At 41.4% G+C, this 20,207-nt stretch overlaps 1 protein-coding gene and 1 pseudogene across 1 annotated transcript in view; one reads left to right on the forward strand and one right to left on the reverse strand.

Moving 5' to 3' along the window:
* Positions 1 to 20,207, forward strand: part of GRM5 (glutamate metabotropic receptor 5) — a gene marked incomplete at its 5' end in the record, with an annotated part of 280,548 nt that overhangs the window by 99,073 nt on the left and 161,268 nt on the right.
* Positions 1,409 to 19,604, reverse strand: LOC102440709 (annotated as a pseudogene).

Raw genomic sequence — 20,207 nt, forward strand, 5'->3', positions numbered from 1 at the left:
TTGCTAGACACTGTTCTAAGTGCTTTAAATGCATTGCATTTAATCCTTTCAATAGTCCTAATCAGAAGTTACTATTATTATTCCCATTTTACAGATGAAGAATTCTAGAAATTAAATACCTGGCTCATGGTCATAGAGCTAACAAGTGTAGCTCCAGGTTGTGAACTCAAGCCATCGGGATCCAAAGCCTGTGAGCTGAAGCCAGTGTGGGAACCATAAGGCAGAGAATTCTAAGGCTGGAGGCTTCCATCGCCATTAGAATAAAGACACATTCCTTTATAGGGAATGCCCCTTCCGCTTGCCACTCCAGACCCACAGTCATCTCTCCCTGCCCGTACAGTGCCCTGTGAGCTGACACACGTGGGCATCATCAGTGGGCTCCTTTGTCTGTGAATGCAGTAGGATTCCGCCAACCAGAAGTTAAAGGGAGGAAGGAAAGTGAGGTCAGGTTATTTATTTTTCTGGAGACTTCCTTCCCGGTGAGGTTACTTGAACTGGCTGCATTCTCTCCCAAGTCTACTCTCATGGTCCTCTTTCCTCAGCCCTATCATTGGGTCTCTGTAAAGTCACTGCTCCTCACACCTCTTGCCCCTTTGCTTTAGGCTGTTAACTAGGCCCCACTGTTACTATGGGTACTCAACAATCCCTAGTGATTTCATTGCATCCTGCCTATACCTTCATAAACAGTCCCTTTATTAATCTTCCTTAAATTTCCCTAATTATTCTAATCTAAGTGTCCAATCTGTTCCCTCTAGTGACATGGACAAATACACTGGGCTTAAATGATGGCATCCTTAATAAGTAATTTTCTAACTCCATTTTCAGTGCTTCTGTGACATGGACTTTTTCCAATCCTCAAGCTTGCAATCTTTCTAGTTACAGGGACTTTTCATATCCTGGTCCTTCTATTTGGAATGCCACTTCTTTTTCAATACTACTCTCCACACACACTCTTACACACACTCACACACACACTCAAAAACACACTCATACACACTCACACACATACACACACTCTCACATACTTAGACCTACCTGCCATGTATAATAGGTTTCAATTATATTTTTTGAATTAATAAATGGAACCAGGAGCCCAAGAAATGTATAAGTGCATGGCATATTCTCATCCACACTTATTCTGTGAGGGTGAAGAACATGAGTTCTGAGAAACTTTAAGTGGCTTGTCTAACATGCCCCAAGTGGTAAGCGGCAGAGCCATGATTTAACCCTGCTTGGTGGGAATCCTTGTCCTACTATCATTGCATTTCTTGGGTTCAGGCTTGCAAGTTAGGGCCAAATACTGGTGGGCAAAATGCTCACCAGCTCAGCAAGGTTCTGCCAGACACTAAAAATAAAAGGGGCTCTTATAAGGGTGTTCTGGAAACTTATTTTTGGCCAGTCCAGGTCTTTATTTGAGTTTGGGCATGATAGGGGTGAAGAGAATCATGCTGATGAAAATGAAGCAGCCAGTTGACTGGTTCCTGTGAGTGCTGCTTTAGCTGTTCTGATTCTGTCGCAGCTTCTCCAGGTTCTGGTTGGCCATCTTGAGTGACAGGGTCTGCTTGTCCGTCTTGATGACACTCTGGGCAGGCAGTGTGTTGGTCTTAAGGCTCCAGGCCAGGCCTTGTGTTTCTCGGCCAGCCTCTCCTGGAGGTTCTGGTGCTGTTGCAGGATGAGGTCTAGCTCAGTTGCTGACTGCTTCTCATCCTCTGGCCTCTGCTACCCCTTTCTCTTCTTCAGTCCAGCAGAGTCCGTGCCTAGCAGCTCACACTCTGCATCCTGCTGGTTTACCACACCCACCACTACATACATACCATGTTGGTGGCAGGCACATGCTACCTGGCTGAGGTTGGCATGCATCTGGGGACCAGAAACTGGTTGGTGGGTGCCTTCTCTGAGGGGGTCAGCTGTGTGGTAATATTTACTGATCACCTCAGAGGCAGGTTTGCTGGGCTTTCAGGGCCTGCAGCAAGTCCCAAGGGCTCCCAGGTACTTCCCCAGATGCCGCTCCTCCATCCTGCTTCTCTGTTGTCATCACCCTGCAGTGGCACAGCAGCCGCCCCAGGTTCAGCTCCAGGCTCACGTGGCCATCACCAACCGGAGGTTCCCGTCCCTTCCCCCTGGAAACTATTCTTTTCTAGACGTGTTTTATTTTTCTATTTTGTTGCCAATATGTTCGTCCTACCCACCATTTTTTGAAACCAAACAAAACCTTTTCTATAGTGAACATGACTGCAACTTTGCTTCATGTTGGAACAGATGAAGGAACATGCCTGTCTTGAGGGACTCTTGCTGAAAGCACTTGATTGCAGAGTGCCACAGCACCACTGAGAAACATTAGCTGAGGTAATGCAGCTCCTGGGGCAGTTTAATTTGAAACAATTGAATTTGTGAATGCAAATACGCAGCCTCTCCCTCTGGTTTGTGGAAGAGGGAGAACCAAGGGGGCCTTTAGCAAGAAGCTCGAAGAGGCAGCTTGGTAGGCAGCAGAGCTGTTACCTGCTTTCGGTGCCAACCCCATTGCACAGTTGTTTCCTACTGAGAACAGATTCCATTTGTTCAGTGCGTGTTTGTAAAGACAGAGATTTTCAGATGCACAGCTATAATGGAGCATTCACACATTCAAAACCCGGCTAAATTCCCCCCCAGGGCACAAGGGGATGATTCCAGGAGTACATGTTTGCCATGAAATGGTCATGAAAATACGATTTTGTTGACTTTGTTTCTGTTGATACGTGTTTCCTGGAATTGGCCTTGGAAATACAATTTTGTTGACTTTGGGTGAGTTCAAGGGAACAACCTAGCCACCCAGTGCTGCAGGTTCATGCCAGGGCACCATGGTTTCTGCTCTGACCAGATAGGAAGACACTGAGGCGGCCTCTTTTCCAGAGACTTGCTTTGGTACTTCACTGCAGAAAGCTGGATTTGGGTTCCATGTCCAAAATCCCTCCCTTATTCTGGTCCTCACTGTCACTGCCTACTTTCTCCCATGTCATTAGTCCAGGGAATCTGTCAGTATTGTAAACCCAGGCTTGCCAGATCCTGTGAGGATTCCTTATTGCTCATTAGGTAAAGTCCAAGTCACTTAACTTGGCTCTACATGACCTGACCTCTAACTAACCCTTTAGCCTCATGGCCCATCACTACTTTATCTTCCCTGCCCCTTCCATGCTATTACTACATAGAATGATGCACATGGTCACTTATCTGTTGTGTCTTTGTACTTCCTTCCTTGCCACTGTCCTCCTTCCTTGGTCCACTCACTGAGAGATCACTAAGCATCTCTCCTTGCGAAGCTTTGTCTGATGTCTACTCTCTCCTTTCATCCCCAAAACACACTAGAATTTTGTCCAAAATAGTACATACCATTTTCATCATGTACAAGATGTCATCAAACGTAAGATATGTCACACATAAATGTAAGAATAAAAAAATTGTGGAAACTGGAATTGATAAAATACGGCATGATAGTTTTCTGTTTACTTGCCTCTCCCATTAGACCTTTGGAGAGCAAGTGTGTTCTATCATTCATTTCCATAACGCAGTTCCTCCCATTGTATCTAGTTCATATCAGGATCTTAATAAATACCTTTTGTTTTTAATAAGCAAATGTGATCTTATGGGTGGTAAACCAGCTGAGGTTTTGTTATTGTTTTTTAAATATATTTTTATTGATTTCAGAGAGGAAGGGAGAAGGGGAGGGAGATAGAAACATCAATAATGAGAGAGAATCATTGATCGGCTGCCTCCTGCATGCCCCACACTGGGGGCCAAGTTCACAGCCTGGGCATGTGCCCTGACCTGGAATTGAACCTTTACCTCCTGGTTCGTGGGTCGATGCTCAACCACTGAGCCACGCCGGTTGGGCCCAAGTGATGTTTTTTAACCAGTTGAATTTCTGATGGAGTTTCCTTACAATGGTGGTGCCTGGCTCAAGGCTGGCCAGGGAGTGGCCAAACCCTCCCCCCACCTGCCAGCGTTTCTGCGGTGGGAGTAGAAACAAGAAAGTTTAAGGCTGAGGCTGCTGCTATGTCCTGGATGCAGCAACCTGGAGAACCAAAGGTAACGTTTTTAAAGTGTCCAGATATGACCCACAGTAAAGCCAGTCTTTATCTCTCCTAAAATAACAGGAGTAGATTTTCCCATGAAAACATTTAAAAAACTTTAGAAAAAAGGTAAATAATTTACTCAACCCTGAACATCTTCAATGTGTGAGGCTATGTGTGGAAGGATCTTTTACACATATTGTTTAATGTTGTAGTCACTAAATCCCTGTGGTGGAGATGGTCTTACATGTTTAGAGATTAAAACAAGCTCAAAAGGTAAAATTATTTGAAAGGTCACATGTTAAGTGGCAGAGAGATGATTCAAATTCAATATTTATGTCTCAGAACCTTTAGTCTTTATACCATGTTTCTTTGCTTCCCCTCCCCCCAATGGTGAGATGCCGACAAGAGACTGATACAAAGAGAAAGCATTAAGTAACACTAAATCTCATGCTGACAAATGTATTCCCTTTCTCCTTTAGTCTTTTAGATCACATCAAGAAGACACTCTCCCTTTGCTCAACATTCTAACAGGAAGTAGTACCCAGTTAAGCTATTTCCTTCTGTCTTGATCTACCACAACTTGATGTTCTTCAGGTTCCTCTTATCAGCTAAATAAAGGAGTACAATTTTAAGGATATATGTTTGTTTAAATGCACAACAAATGCTGAAATCCCATACTGCCATATGCCCTTCCTCTCCAACAGATCCTGAAGATCTTCCTTATACACAAAGAAGAAATGTGCCTTGTCTTTTTAACTAGGTCATGACCCAGAGCACCACTAATCCTTGAGACCTAAAAGTCCTTATTCCTCAGCCTGAATCAAAACCTCAAGGTTATATTACCCACTGGAGACCTCACAGTACAAAAATTTGAAGAATTAGCCAACATTCTCTGCCAGATATAGAAGGAAACGTATGGGGGGTAGGTGTCATATATGAGGGAAGTAGAATAATTTGGTTGGGCAAATTGGTTGGTTCAGCCACGGGTACCCCCTCATGTGATAGAGAAAGGAAAAGGGCCTCACACATGTGCATGGTCTTTACATTCACAGTGACACTGCCCATTTATTTATCTACCATATACTGATATATACATGCCAGGCGTGGATCTAAGTATTTTTGGTATTAACACAATAACTATATGACTTAGGTACTACTAATAATCTATAGATGAAGAAGCTGAGGCACACTAAATAATTTCCCCAAGATCATACAAATAGTGGGTAGCAGAACTGTGAGTCAACCCCAGATAGTCAAGCACAAGTGATCATCTTGATAATGACTAACATAGAATCAATCAGGTTACCCACTGGTGTTCCCCTGAGGCGCCTAGAAAGGAGATATACAGAGAGATGCAGAATTATTCCTTGGAACCCATCCAGCAGGACTAAGAGAAGGTGTAATGCATTAATCCTCAAGCATTGCAATCTATATACCACATTAGTAATTAAATTACTATAAGATCACCAATTTCATGAGCGTTTCCTAAATGCCAATGATTTGTCACTACTAAATAAATATCATCTCCTTTAAGGAGAGAGCAACCAGTTTTTTTATTTAAACTAAGCTATATGCAAAAGTAAAGATGTCATAGAATTATAAGCACTCATATCTCTGGGAATTTGTACAATTCTGCATGCAAAATAAAGGATTTGTTAAAAGGCAGATAGGTTTGTGTATTCTTTCTGAGGAAATTTGATATTAAGGCATGGGAGAAATCACTTGAGGAAGCAGTTTTAAAAATAAGGCAACCATACACCCAAGTTTATGCCTGTTATCCCTGGGCAAGTATTAATAGTGCCCCTTTCACTCTCAAAAATTTCCTGGGTTGGGTGTTATATTATAAGGCCACCCCACCTAAAAGAACATGCCATGTTGGTGACTTGAGTTTCCATTGTAGTGGACGGTAGCAGTACAAAAATAAAAGACACATTTCCTCACCTCAAAAATATCACAGATTGGATTTCATTACACTTTGAGGAAGATTCATTAAAAATTACTATAGTTCAATAAATGCCATGATAGAGATATCAAAACAAGATGTCTGAATAGGAGAAGAGAGGCACTAAATGTAGAGTGAGGAAGCTTGAAGACTTAGAAACTGCTTCTAGGAGAGGTAACACTTCAGTTGAATACTAAAGGATCACAAATACCAGTAATATTTGAGTATCTGGTGAAAGTTGAGCATTCAAAATAGAATAAACTTAGATGGTATATGTGAGGGAGGTAATAATATGTAGTGATCAACAAGCACAGGATTTGGTATCAAGTGTCAGAGTTTGAATTCAAAGTCTTTAAAATTCTAGCTGTGTGTCTTTAGGAAGTTACTGAACTTGTCTGAGTCTTGGTTTCTTTATGGGTAAAATGGAGAACAACAGTATCTAACTCACAAGGTTGTTGTAAGGCTTCCATAAATTAATACCAGTATATGTGAAAACCTTTAACAAGTGGGTGGTGAATAGTAAACACTATAAAAGATGGGTTATTATTAGTTTAATTAGTCTGAAATATGTAAAGTATATGCATGTGAATATCTTAAGATGAGAAAGAAAATCAGTTCTGTGTGTGACATAACCTAGGAGTCTGTATTTGATACTGAGGGAAATAGCAATTATTGATGGGAGTGATTTAATCAGATTGGATATTTTAAAGATTAATCATTCTTGGCAAGTGTATAGAAGATGGATTGGAGATAGATTAATAGGTGGCAGAGAGAAAGGCTATTATAGTACATGAGGATTGGCAGCAAGGATGGAGAAAAATCCCTCTGTGCTATTTAAGAAACATTTAGGCAATATCACCTCACTCATGTCAAAACCTTCAATATATTGATGGGACATTCTCACCACAAGAGCAAGATAACAGAATTAGGGGTGCGGAGATGAAATTTGAGCCTTCAACACAGTAATACTCTTATTTTTATGAGTGTTATATTTACAGGCAACTGAATATTAAAGCCACAAGGGGCATTAAAAAATGATCCAGTTCAGTGGTTCTCTACTCTGTTACCATTAAAACCATTAAGATTTTACAAAATACCACTCCCCAGACCCCATAATTGGTCAAATAAGTAAGAAGAGCTAGGAGAGAAGTTCAAGCACTGTTGTGTCTGCAAAAGTCCCCAGGTGATTATAATTTCAGCCAGGATAGAGAACCACTTGCATTCTCATCCAATAACCATGCTGGACAGAGGTGGAAGATAAACCCCAGAAATTCTACTTCTTTTAGGGTGTGGATGGTAATTTTGTTATACATCTAACATAGAATATATAGCTATAGTTTCTTATCCTATCTAATAAAAGACAAAAAGGGTAATTGACCATACCTTCACTATGCTTCCCATTGGCTAATCAGTGAGATATGCAAATTAACCACCAACAAAGATGGCGGCCAGCAGCCATGCAGCTGAAGCGAGCAGTAGGCTTGCTTGCTCCAGTGATGGAGGAAGCCAATATTCCCCGCCTGCCGCGGCCCAGCTCTGAGCTCCGAAAGCAACAAAGTTTCAATTATAGAAGCTACACAAACCCCAGATACCTGCTTTCAGCAGGCCGTGGCCTCAGAGCTGCAGCTAGCAGGAGCCAGCTCTCAGCTCCAGTGACTGCAACAAAGTTTCAATTATGGAAGGTAAATAAATCCCAGAATAAAAAAGAAAAAAAAAAAAAAGGAGAGGCTGGGAGCTTCAGTTGCTGGCCAGCCTGAAAACGGCCCTCAGCCCCTCATCCAGGCTGGCCAGGCACCCCAGTGGGGACCCCCACCCTGAAGGGGGTGTGACAAGCTGCAAACAGCCATCAGCCCCTCACCCAGGCTGGCCAGGCACCCCAGTGGGACCCACACCCTGGTCCGGGACACCCTTCAGGGCAAACCAGCCGGCCTCCACCCATGCACCAGGCCTCTATCCCATATTGTAAAAGGGTAATATGCAAACTGACCCTAACAGCAGGAAGACTGGGAATGACTGGTCACTATGACACACACTGACCACCAGGGGGCAGACACTCAATGCAGGAGCTGCCCTCTGGTGGTCAGTGCACTCCCACATGGGGGAGCTCTGCTCATCCACAAGCAAGGCTGATGGCTGCCAGTACAGCAGTGGTGATGGGAGCCTTTCCCGCCTCCTCAGCAGCGCTAAGGATGTCTGACTGCAGCTTACATCTGCTCCCCGCTGGCAAGTGGACATCCCCTGAGGGCTGTCGGACTGCCAGAGGGATGTCTGATTGCCAACTTAGGCCCAATCCCCCAGGGAGCAGGCCTAAGCCAGCAGGTGGTCATCCCCCGAGGGGTCCCAGACTGCGAGAGGGCACAGGCAGGGCTGAGGGACCACCCCCCCCCCAGAGTGCACAAATTTTTGTGCACCGGGCCTCTAGTCTATAATAATAAAAGGCCAAGCATCACGACCAGAACTACGAATCGACCAGTTGCTATGGGGTGCATTGACCACCTCTCAGTCCCTCCCTTCAGCCTGCAGGCTCCCATCGCTGAATGGCCAATGGAGAACCATGGGGACTGGGTTGGGTGGCAGCAGAGTGGGACTAGGGACTGGACTCGCGGGGCAGTATCAGCATTGCGGAGCTTCCCAGGGTGGCGGTGAGCAGCTTCCCGGAGCATCATGGGGCGGCAGCAGCATTGCAGAGCATCCTGGAGCAGCGGCAGCATCACAGAGCGGCGGACATGGCTCTGATTATAGGCTAGACCTAGGGACCCTACACACACATGATTCTGTGTGCTGGGCCTCTAGTATACTTAAAATAAGTTTGTTACCTCTTGGATATAATGTATTTTGTATTAAGTATATTCTGATGCTAGAAATGAGAAGAAAAAATAAGACATGAGCCCTAACTGGTTTGGCTCAGTGGATAGAGCATCGGCCTGTGGACTGAAGGGTCTCAGGTTCAATTCTGGTCAAAGGCATGTACCTTGGTTGTGGGCACATCCCCGGTGTGGGGTATGCGGGAGGTAGCTGATCGATGTTTCTCTCTCATCGATGTTTCTAACTCTCTATCCCTCTCCCTTCCTCTCTGTAAAAAATTAATAAAATATATTTTTTAAAAAAATAAGACATGAAAACAAAATTGCAAAATAAAGATAAAAAGAGAGGAAGAGCTTTATGCAAACAAAAGGAAGTGGACCAGATATGCATTCCTCTGATCCAAGGTAGACAAGACCTCCTAAATTATGCCAAATTGATTTCCTCCTTGGTAAAGGGTAATTAGGAGAGAACAGAAAAAGCATAGAAATAATAAGAACAAAAGTCCCATGAATTCAGGGGGGTGTGTCTGTCTTGTTTACTTGTGCATTCCCAGTGTCAAAAGCAGAACTTTGCAAATAGACTAGTCCCACGCCTTAGTTATGGACTAAATAAATGAAAGAATGGGAAAAGAGCAAAAGTGTCAGGTAGAGTCACTCATTCACTTTTTCTGTTCAGTCCATTAAATCTTTCTAACAGTTTTAGAGATGATAAAATAACTTTCACATTTTTCAGTTCCTTCTATATACTGGGCTTCTTTTTCTGCCAGAAGCATCTTTGAATTTCTTTGAGATTGGAATATTCAATGGTCCTGGTCCTGTCTGATGGTCTATGTAGAAAAGATGGTTATTGATGTTCTATATATAAAGGTGAGCTCAATGGAGAATAAGTTCTGGACTTAAAATCAGGCACTGTTGTTTGTTGTATGACCTTGGACAAGGTCTGTAACTGCTTTTACTATCAGTTTCCTTAAGATGGGTATTACTATGGACTGAATGCTTGTGTCCCCTGCAAATTCATATTTTGAAGCCCTAAGTCCCTAAAATGTTGGTATTTGGAGGTGAAGCCTTTGGGACATGATTAATATTAGATTATATCATGAAAGTAGAGCCCTCATGATGAGCTTAGGCAATTTGAAAAACAGGAAGCAACCCCTCACTAGATAAAAAGATCTGCTGGCTCCTTGATCTTGGACTTCCCACACTGCTGACTGTGAGAAATAAATGTTTGCTGTTTAAGCCACCCAGTCTATGATATTTTATTATAGCAGCCCAAATGGGCTGACAAGTGTATTCAAGTTATTGCAAAGGTCAATGAGGTGATGCATATAAAGATATTAAGACCTCAGCTACCACCTGATAAGTGCTCATAAATGTTAGATGTATTATTGTACTCTAATGGTTATTGTATTACTATTTTAATTATTATAATTTGACTCATTCCACTTCTCACTGATAAAAGCAAAGAACAAAGATATGAGAAACTACATGTGTCACAACGAGCCCATAGGGGTAGATACATCTTTATTGTCCTTTGCTCAGCCATTTATTTCAAAATAAAAACTCCTGAGTGGGCTTTGCCTTGCCTGTCTATAGTCCCACTGTGATCACAGATTGAAAATTAGGTGTTTTAAGAAAATACTATATTTCCCTATGCCATCCTTCAGGTATGTAATCTTCTCACAAGGTGATGTTTCTTTTTAAAATATATATATTTTTTATTAATTTTTAAAGAGAGAGTAAGAGAGATAGATAGATGGAAACATCAAAGGGAGAGGAACATCATCGATTGGCTGCCTCCTGCAAGCCCAGCACTGGGGATCGAGCCCACCACCCAGGCATGTGCCCTGACCAGGAATCAAATCAGTGACCTCCTGGTTCCTGGATTGATGCTCAACCACTGAGCCACACTGACCTGGCAGGTGATAAGTTTCTTGAAAAACAAAAAAGAAATTCTTATTCTTTAGAGTATAATGAAATAAGTAAGAAATACTGTGACTGAGAAAAGATTTCTTTCTCACTTTAAATATTTTCCTTAGGAATCTTGCTTATGCCATGGGAGGACACAACACAGGACAGGGAGGGGTTATGTGTGAAGAGGTTCCAAATATTTCTCCTGATTACAGACATCTACCAAAGGTTAATAGTTTAAATATGACAAGATTTTCACTGAATTCTCCATTTTGTGTTGACCTTGTTGAGAAAATATGTGATTAAGAAAAAAAAAGATATGAAATCCCCCAATTTCAAACATCTGTATGTTTTAGTTTACTACGGATATTATAATAGAATACCACAAACTGGGTGGCTTAAACAACAGAAATGCATTTTCTCACAGTTATGGAGGCTGGAAGTCCAAGATCAAAGTGCCAGCAGAGTTTATTAGCTCTGAGACCTCTCTCTTTGGCTTGCAGGTGCCTCGTTCTTGTTGCTTTTGCCCATGGTTGCCCCTCTGGTGTCTCTGTGTATGTCCTAATCTCTTTTTATAAGGAGGCCAATCCTATTGGATTACCTCCCCCACTAATCACCTCATTTAACCTTCATTCCCTCTTTAAAGACCTTATCTCTAAATACAGTGGTTACATTCTTTTTTTAATTATTATTATTTTATTGATTTTTTACAGAGAGGAAGGGAGAGAAATAGAAAGTTAGAAACATCGATGAGAGAGAAACACCGATCAGCTGCCTCCTGCACATCTCCTACTGGGGATGTGCCCGCAACCCAGGTACATGCCCTTGACCGGAATCGAACCTGGGACCTTTCAGTCCGCAGGCCGACGCTCTATCCACTGAGCCAAACTGGTTTCGGCAGTGGTTACATTCTTAGTTAGTGAGGGGTTAAGACTTCAACATATAAATGGGGGTGGGGGACACAATTTAGCCAATAATATCTTATTGATGAATCTTAATTCAATGAGTAATATGTTTTCTGATCCTATTAAATGGTCCCAAAATACCTTTAGTGTTATCTTCAAGTATACATCAGTTCCCCATAAAATCAAGTAAACACCAAATACTGAAGAGTAGTTGAATTTCCTTTTGGATACATAACACAATACCATAGGCTGAGTGTCCAGGAAAGAGACACTGAGAATATGCAATTTGCATGCATGAGCTTCACTGAAGAGTGTTCTTTATAACAACATCTATGAAAGATGAGCAAAGCAGGACTAGACAGAATGAGAAGCTGAATTATGAGACAGTTGCATCTGAGAACTTTTTCTGATCCTTTAGGATTCTTGAGATAGAGAAATTTTCAGGCTTGTTTCTTTTAGAAGCAGTTGTCCCCTTTTTTACCTTTTCATCAGAAGATTGGTCTTAAGGATGGGGAGTGCCTTGGACAAGTCAGCCTCCTAGTATCCACCACAGTCTACTCTCTGTACTGTTTGGATCTAGTTACTTCATATACTGAGTTTAACTAGGAATAGCTCTTCCAAGATTTTCATTGGTCTTTTTCCCAAAGAAGCATACAAAAGAAAAGGTGATGGAACAGACTATAGGACTCATCTCTGAAGCTGACATTGAGTCCTTACCTGATACTATTGTTATCCTCCCTTCCTCTGCTACCTCGTCTAGATGTCCCTCACTCTTGGCAAGCACTGTTGCCTGTAGTTTTCTAGATGGCTTGTGATCCAGAACTTCATCCTGGAATACTCTGAGCTCCAGGTCACCATGTCCTTTGTAAACCATGGCTAATGCACTTGTTAATTTTCTGTCATGATGGGGCAGGGAGGTATCAAAAGACACTCCAGTGATTCACCCAAGTAGCAGTCATATTCTTCCCTATCGTTATGGCCATGATGCATTGGCATCTTTTCTCATTCTGATAATTGGATCAATTATCCATGCCAGCATAGTGGTTCTTTTCCTTGCTCAATGATCTCTTCACCCAAGAAGCCTAAAGTGACTGGGTGACTGCTAAAGCTGAAAGTGATTGGGATACTTGCTCTGTCCCCTGCTGTGTTCATGTTTGGAAGCTGAGACATCTAGAGCCACAAAACCTATGTATATAATGATGGAAAGCACAATATACCCCCACACACAAGTGAGACACTTGGAGTGATGGTAAGTGGAACCACTAATAGTTTCACTGCTTGGTTGCTGAACTGCTTGGTTGTTGAATGTATTCATTCTACTGGAGACATAGCAACACTTCACTGATTAAAAATGTTTACTGAATCTTAGACAACAGCATCTCATCCTTTTAGGGTGTCGTTCCCAACCTAATACTATAGTTGTGCCTTTAAGATGCTCTCCCATTACTCCATAAGGCTGGCAGCTTCTGGGATGTGTCCATACATGGAATATGTGTTGATATCAGTCAAAATAAATTGTTGTCCCTTTCAAGGTGGAAGAAGTACAACACTGACTACATGCCACTGAGTGGCTAGTTTGACTCCTTGAGTGATATTGTCATATTGGGGACTCAACTTGGTCTCTATTGCTTATAGGTTGAACCTTTGACAGTGCAAGTACCTAGATCAATCTTGGAGAATGAGAGTCATGCCGTGGGATCCATGATTCGCCAATAGCTACTCTCTTCTTGAGCCCATTCTGCCAGCAATGGGGTGGCCACAGACAAAGATTAGCTGCTGTTAAGTGGTTGGTTGGTGCCTCCTCTGTGGTGGATCCTCTCTGATCAACTATAATATACAACACAAAGCTTTTTTCATATTTTGGCCACCTGCATAAATGCTTCATACACATAACTTTTCCCCAGACCCCCTTGTTACTGCTAATTCTCCCCCCACCTCTTTTTTTCCTTGTAGCCCCTAATTAACCAGTCATCCAACACTATTCAATAATCCATATATATTCTACTCAGGCCACTTTTCTTTCCACCTAAAGCAGATATCCACCAAAGTTCTGCCTATTGGGAGGATTGTCTTTCACCCTATTTTTCAGAGCCATCCTGAAAATGGTCTGTGGTTTGACAATAGCCCAGTTTTGTCTTGTACCCATAAACTAGCTCATCCATTAATCAAGCTTAGCTTTTTTCCTCTATCATTGGGTCATAAGAAACTCCCCATGCAGCCATAGCGGTTAGCTCTGGGAGAATTGCTGATTTAACAGTGGTGGATGACATGGGATCTGGAATGCCTGCTTTTGCAGCACGCTAATGCCCACTGGCTTCACTCATGCTTGATCCAAAATGTACCATTTTTTTAATCTTACAGAAGAATGGCACTTCACCCTCCAGACTTGTCCCCATTTGAAGTAAGAGGGTCAGCTTTTGTACATGTACATTTGAAGGAGGTTGCTCTCATGGATGCTGAGTACCTAGAGTGAGGCAGCTTCATAGCGCCTTTGGCTGAGGCAACTTCCTGAAGAGGGGCTCAGTTGTGAGTTGTCAGCAGTCAACACTCTTGGCAACTGAGCGCATGAACACCTTGGCCCTAAAGAGCAATCTTCATGGCACTCCACAGCAACCACTGCACATACTTTAAAGGATTATACTGACAGAGATAAGGCTTAGGAACTGAAGGAAGATTGGTAACTCCAAACCTTGCTTGAGGTCTGATTCCATGAAGAATTTGTGAGTGTGTGTGTGTGTGTGTGTGTGTGTGTGTGTGTGTGTAAACTTAAACTGCCCAAAGTGTCATCTCAAAATCTTTTAGATATCATAACCAAGAATGACCCTTAGAGCCCAGCCAGCATGGTTCAGTGGTTGAGAGTCAGCCTATGAACCAGGAGGTCATGGTTCGATTCCCAGTCAGGGCACATGCTCAGATTGCAGGCTTGATACCATCATTGCAGGGCATATAGGAAGTAGCTGATCAATGATTCTCTTTCATCATTGATGTTTCTATCTCTCTATCCCTCTGTCTTCCTCTCTGAAATAAAATTTCTAAAAAAGAATAACCCTTAGAGAATAATTAATTCAACTCTTTCTTTTTTTAGAATAGGAAACTAATACATAGGAGAAATGGTTTATCTGGTTTTTGTTACTAAGCCTTGGTTCTCTGAACTTGTAAACTTGAAATTGCAGTAGTTTCTGCATAGGTTGTAACTATTTCTAGAACATGGAGGCTTACAGACACCGAAGACCACATAACTAGAAAGTGAATGGAGACAGCATTTGGTCTTAGGGCAAATAGTTAAAAATCCTTCAATTTATTCAATCCACTGTGCATCTGCAATTTCTACTTCTAAAACCCTTTATTGATCAATAAAATAGACGGTTCATTCACTCAGCAAATATTTATTGGTGCCTCGTCTGTACCAAGCACAATGCCAAGTCATGGAAATTTAACAGTTAAGAGGACTTGCTTTCACAGAACCTGCAGTCTACTTGTAAGGATTCACATTTTGAAAATAATCAAAAAGTAAATAAAAACCTTCAGTTGTGGTAAGTGCTCTGAAATAGAAGCATGTGGTTCCATGAGTGTACATATTAGAATTGACCTAATCATGGAGGTCATGGAAGATTTCGTTAAGGTAATGTCTACTGCATAGAGATATGAAACATTAATGGAGTTAACTAGATGAAGAAAATGAAAAAAAAATATTCAACGCAGAGGGAACAATAGGTACCGAGACCTTTTGGCAGAAGAGGTCACGGCAGAATGATTATAGGAAGGTTATTCTGCCTGGAGAAAACACATGGGAGTGTGCAGCATAGCAGAGCTGCAGGGGTAAGCAAAGGCCAGACTCAGGGTCATGTTCAGGACTTCTGTCTTTACCCTGAGAGAATGCACTAAATTGTTTTAATCATGAAAGAATGTAATATGATTTAGGTCCCCTTGCTGCCCTGTGGAAAATAAATTGGCTAAGGACAAGACTGAGTAATGATAGAGAGTTATGGCACTATTGCAGTCATTCTAATGAAAGCGGTGATAGCATGACTGGATTCAGTTGGTAGAGCTGGAGAAAAGTGGGTGGGTTTGAAAAGCATACAATAGTGTGGGGAAGGCCTGAGGAGGGGGTGGGAGTGGGTGGAAGGGGTCAATGGCGGGGGACAACTGTAATACTTTCCATGATAAAGATTTTTTTAAAAGTATTTAGTGACTAAAACAGCACTTGATGCTAGATTACATATGGGAGGAAAGACATCTAGGGTGACTTTCTAGGTTTTTTTGTTAGCATGACCGAATGTAGTAGTGCCAAAATAGACCCATATAAATATTTCCAGGTAGACTGCCATTAAATATTCCATGAGGTTACTTGCATACAAAGAGAAATCTATGAATTTAGAGCCTTGGTCTTCAATACAGTCCTTAATTTTTGAATTGTGGATCCTGTAAGAAATTGATGAAAGTTATGAAACCTTTGTCCAGACAAAAGCTCTTTGCACCAACTCACGATTTTGCATGTATTTTTTTGGGTCGGCTTCCTCCATGTAAATTTCAATTCCCATGGCATTTATGCAGTCCGAGGATCAGAGGCAGATCTTTATTCTACGATGTGTGTCTCATTGCTTCACGAGCACAATGTACCACACAGTTGGAAGACTGAACATGTCTTTGCATGACTGTTACAGTTATCCATTTATTGTATTTTCCTGTTGGTTAGCAAATGAGTATTGAGTGGGCACTTGCAAAGCACTATTCTAATCCTCAGGGAATCACAAAGAATAAATGCTCCTCTGGGAACCCATACAAAATCACATCAAGCCTAATGACAGAACCAAACACAAGGGTCCTCTGGCAACTGCTGTCAGAAAAAGCAGCTCTGCCTCAGAGAAAAACTGCCTGGTGTCAGCTCCTTTTCACAGGCCGGGCTTCATGTTGCCTGGGGGGGAGGAGGGGGGAGGGAATAAAATATTTCCTTCCCCAGGGAAAGAATCATTTGGATGCAGCTGCATTTGAAAGAGAATTGCTGACTTAGGATTTGATTCCATGATGAGCATTTTATAAACATACTATATATAGCAATTGTATTCACTACATACTGTATATACATGAGACATAAATTACACACTAAATAGGCTCCTGTGCCAATCCAGAAATAACAGGAAAGAGAACAAATGCTTAAATTGCATCTGGCAGGCTTAGAAGGAGAAATATTTTAAAGGAAAATCATATAAACGGAGATGTAGTATCAACTTCTCCAGAGTCTTTTAGAATTACACAATCATCTGACATGGAATTTAACCACGCTCTTTACTAGCAGAGTTTAGGGATGATTTGCTATAGTTCAAAGATTTCTTCTATGTCCCTCAATCAAAGGTAATAATCCAAATACTTCCTGAGGGCTTACTGTATGCCAAATGCTGTGCCAGTACTTTACATACATTATCTCATTTAATCTTTATAATCTATAATAATAAAAGCATAATATGCTAATTAGACCAGACGACCTTCCGGATGAAGCCGGGGCTGTGAGGGCCGAGCCTCTTGCACGAATTTTGTGCATTGGGCCTCTAGTCATTCTATAAAATAGATGCCATTTGATAAAACCCATTTTACTAAGGGGCAAACTGAAACTCAGAAATGTCATATAATTTTTCCAGCAGGACTCCATCATTGAGTAACTAATGCCATAATCAAATCCAGGTGTGCTGACTTGGAACACCCACATGCTGTCTTATAAATTACCATTTCACCTAAACCTTGCATCCCACCTAAATGGAAATAATGATGAGTAGCTTAATATCCAAATTGTCTGTCATTCTTAACCATTACGATTATACAGCTACCAAAGATGTGTGTTGATTTCTTGAAAACTAAATTACAAGTATTGTTTCAGGACCATTGTAGTTGAAAGACAGAGAAAACTCTACCAGGATATTCAAATGTTAAAAGCAAGTTAAATCTAAGTCACCATATCCTATCAATGGTTCTTTGGAAATGGGAATTATAGAATTACTTGGGATCTAGAGGAATTCCTTAAAAATTAATAATATTATAGTTATTTCCTATAAATACTGACCCAGGGCCTTCCAAAGCAGTAATATGATCACTCAAATTATAAATATTCTATTATATAAAAAGTTTCTTCTTAGTGAATCTCAGTAATTTGTCTTATAAAGCAAGTAGGACAGCTGTATTGCAGAAATGATGAAAGTATGTATTTAGAAAATGGCTAAGTTAAGGAGTGGTCGAGCTGTCATTTTTTCAATATCTAAGAACTATACATTTTTAAAAGATAAATCACTCCTACATGTTACATAATAATTTCTGGAGGTTGTTAAATTGCAATTAGACAAGTTCTCTTGGCCTCCTTCTGAAAATATATTTGATGGAAATTAAGAGGCATGCAAGCTTTTTCTGTCTTCTTTCTGCTCGTCAGGTGTGACACCTAGATGGCTGTAAATAACCCCTCCCAATTATTCTGTAGCCTTTGATCCAGACTCATAATTTATCTCTCTGAACTCAGCCATTAAACCAGCAGAAGGCCAAGGTTTATACCGTTAAGTTCAGAGCTCATTTAAGAGCAGGTACTTCATCAGGTAGCTTAAAAGGATTTCCATTTGAAGATCACAGTTTGCACTTGGTCTTCAACAAAGAAGTCTGGTGATGGATGCCCCTTAGCATTCTAGCAGATTCATGCACAGGAGAAATAGCTCATCTTTCCCTGCAGTCACATATAATCGATAGCCTAAGAAGATTCTATAGCCATAAACACTCATATTTATATAATAAAATTAAAATACTCATAGCATTGCTTTCTAAAAGATCAAGAAAATGCATTTCTGAATAATTCTTAGCTCGATAGTCATGATAGTCTTCTGATTGTGCATTTAAAGGCATTTAGGGCCCTGCAGCATTGCTGGTTCAGCTTAAAGCTTGTTCAGGCTCATTAGCCTGATCCCATAAAAAAAAAAGTTAGGTGTTTTAAAAAGAGTGGAAATAGAAATGAAATTATGCCCAGTGTTATATCTACCCTTATGTCCTTTGGCAGTCTTCATTTACATTTACACCACTTCTCTTAAACTTTGTCAAATCCTTGTACTTATCTCTACACTTTTTTGTGCTTTTCATTGTACCTGCCTGTGATGTTCTCAATTGCTTCACAAATCCATACAAACCTCTTCCTATACAAATGCATTACAGTAATATGGTGGACTAAGTGTGTTTAATAGGTTCAGTTACTTCAGAAAAACCCAATACACAGGAATTTGATTTCACCAAGCTGATAAATCAGAAAGAAATAGATGCTTTAATAAATTCAAAATTGCTAAAAAACTTTGTGGAGGAAGCTGTTCGATTATTCAACATACCTATCTCTTGTCCAGTCACACTGGTAGTAGAAATTATCATAGCTGCTATTTATTGAGACTGTGAAATGGGTACTATTATCCCCAACTTGAAGATGAGGAACCCAAGGGTCAGAGAATTTAGGTGACTTGTGTAGATCAAGAAAGAATTAGGATTAAACCCATCTCTGGTTTACTCAATAGAGTGTTCTCAATCATTACGTATTCCATCTCCTCAGAGCTTGCTTACAGAGTTCACATTCAGTTGTTGCCCTGCCTGAAATGTCCCTTCCTCTCTTTCAGCACTCAAATCCTCTTATATGTTGAAAATGTTTCTTCCCTGCTATTAACATTTCCTTTCTACGAGAGAGCTTAGTTATTGTGGCCCTAGGCTTCTCTCCAAGGAGGTAGCATGGGTTCCCTGGCTGGTAAGTTTGGAAAGAATAACTAGGGTCAGCTTCTCTTTACCTTTCTTCTCTGGGGAGTGATCCTTGTTTTAGGGCAAGAGCTGTCCGAGGTCCCCAGGTTTCCATGTGCAGCCTGTCCATGTGGAGAAGTGTGTCCAGTCCACTGCTACCATGTTGGTCTGCCTCTGCCTGGTCCCAGGGATCATTTTGAAGAAGCTCACTTGATTCTCCATCCGACAAATCTCCCAGCTTAGTGTCATCAGTCATTATGATGATACTTTGCCCGACACTGTTACTCAGCTTTTTCAGAATTTAACAGGGATGAGGGGTACAGTTTGGGAGCCCACTCAGACCCCTAGATTCTATTTCTTCTGAAAAGCTTTTCCCATAAATCACCTTTCCCTTTCCTATCCCCACAATATTTTGTATTTTCATACTAGCCTTATAACAGGTTCACTATGTGAGTGACATGTTCTACTACTGCCCCTGTGAAACTACAGAGGCTTGGACCTGTCTCTCATCCATATATCAATGTACAGAGCCTCTCGGAGTGTTTTGCAAATAGTAAGACCTCAAAAAAATTGTTGAATGAGTTGAATTAAAATGAATTGCTTCTATGTCATGTCATCTTCATGTGTAGCTTTAAACTGCTTTTTAATGTATACTTTCTTGAATTCCCCAGTTGGTTAAAAGCTGTAGGGTTGCCGAAACCGGTTTGGCTCGGCGGATAGAGCGTCGGCCTGCGGACTGAAGGGTCCCGGGTTCGATTCCGGTCAAGGGCCTGTGCGTTGGTTGCGGGCACATCCCCAGTGGGAGATGTGAGTTGAATTAAATTGAATTGCTTCTATGTCATGTCATCTTCATGTGTAG

The sequence above is a fragment of the Myotis lucifugus genome, unplaced genomic scaffold (assembly GCF_000147115.1).
Source record: "Myotis lucifugus unplaced genomic scaffold, Myoluc2.0 scaffold_106, whole genome shotgun sequence".
Lineage (NCBI taxonomy): Eukaryota > Metazoa > Chordata > Mammalia > Chiroptera > Vespertilionidae > Myotis > Myotis lucifugus.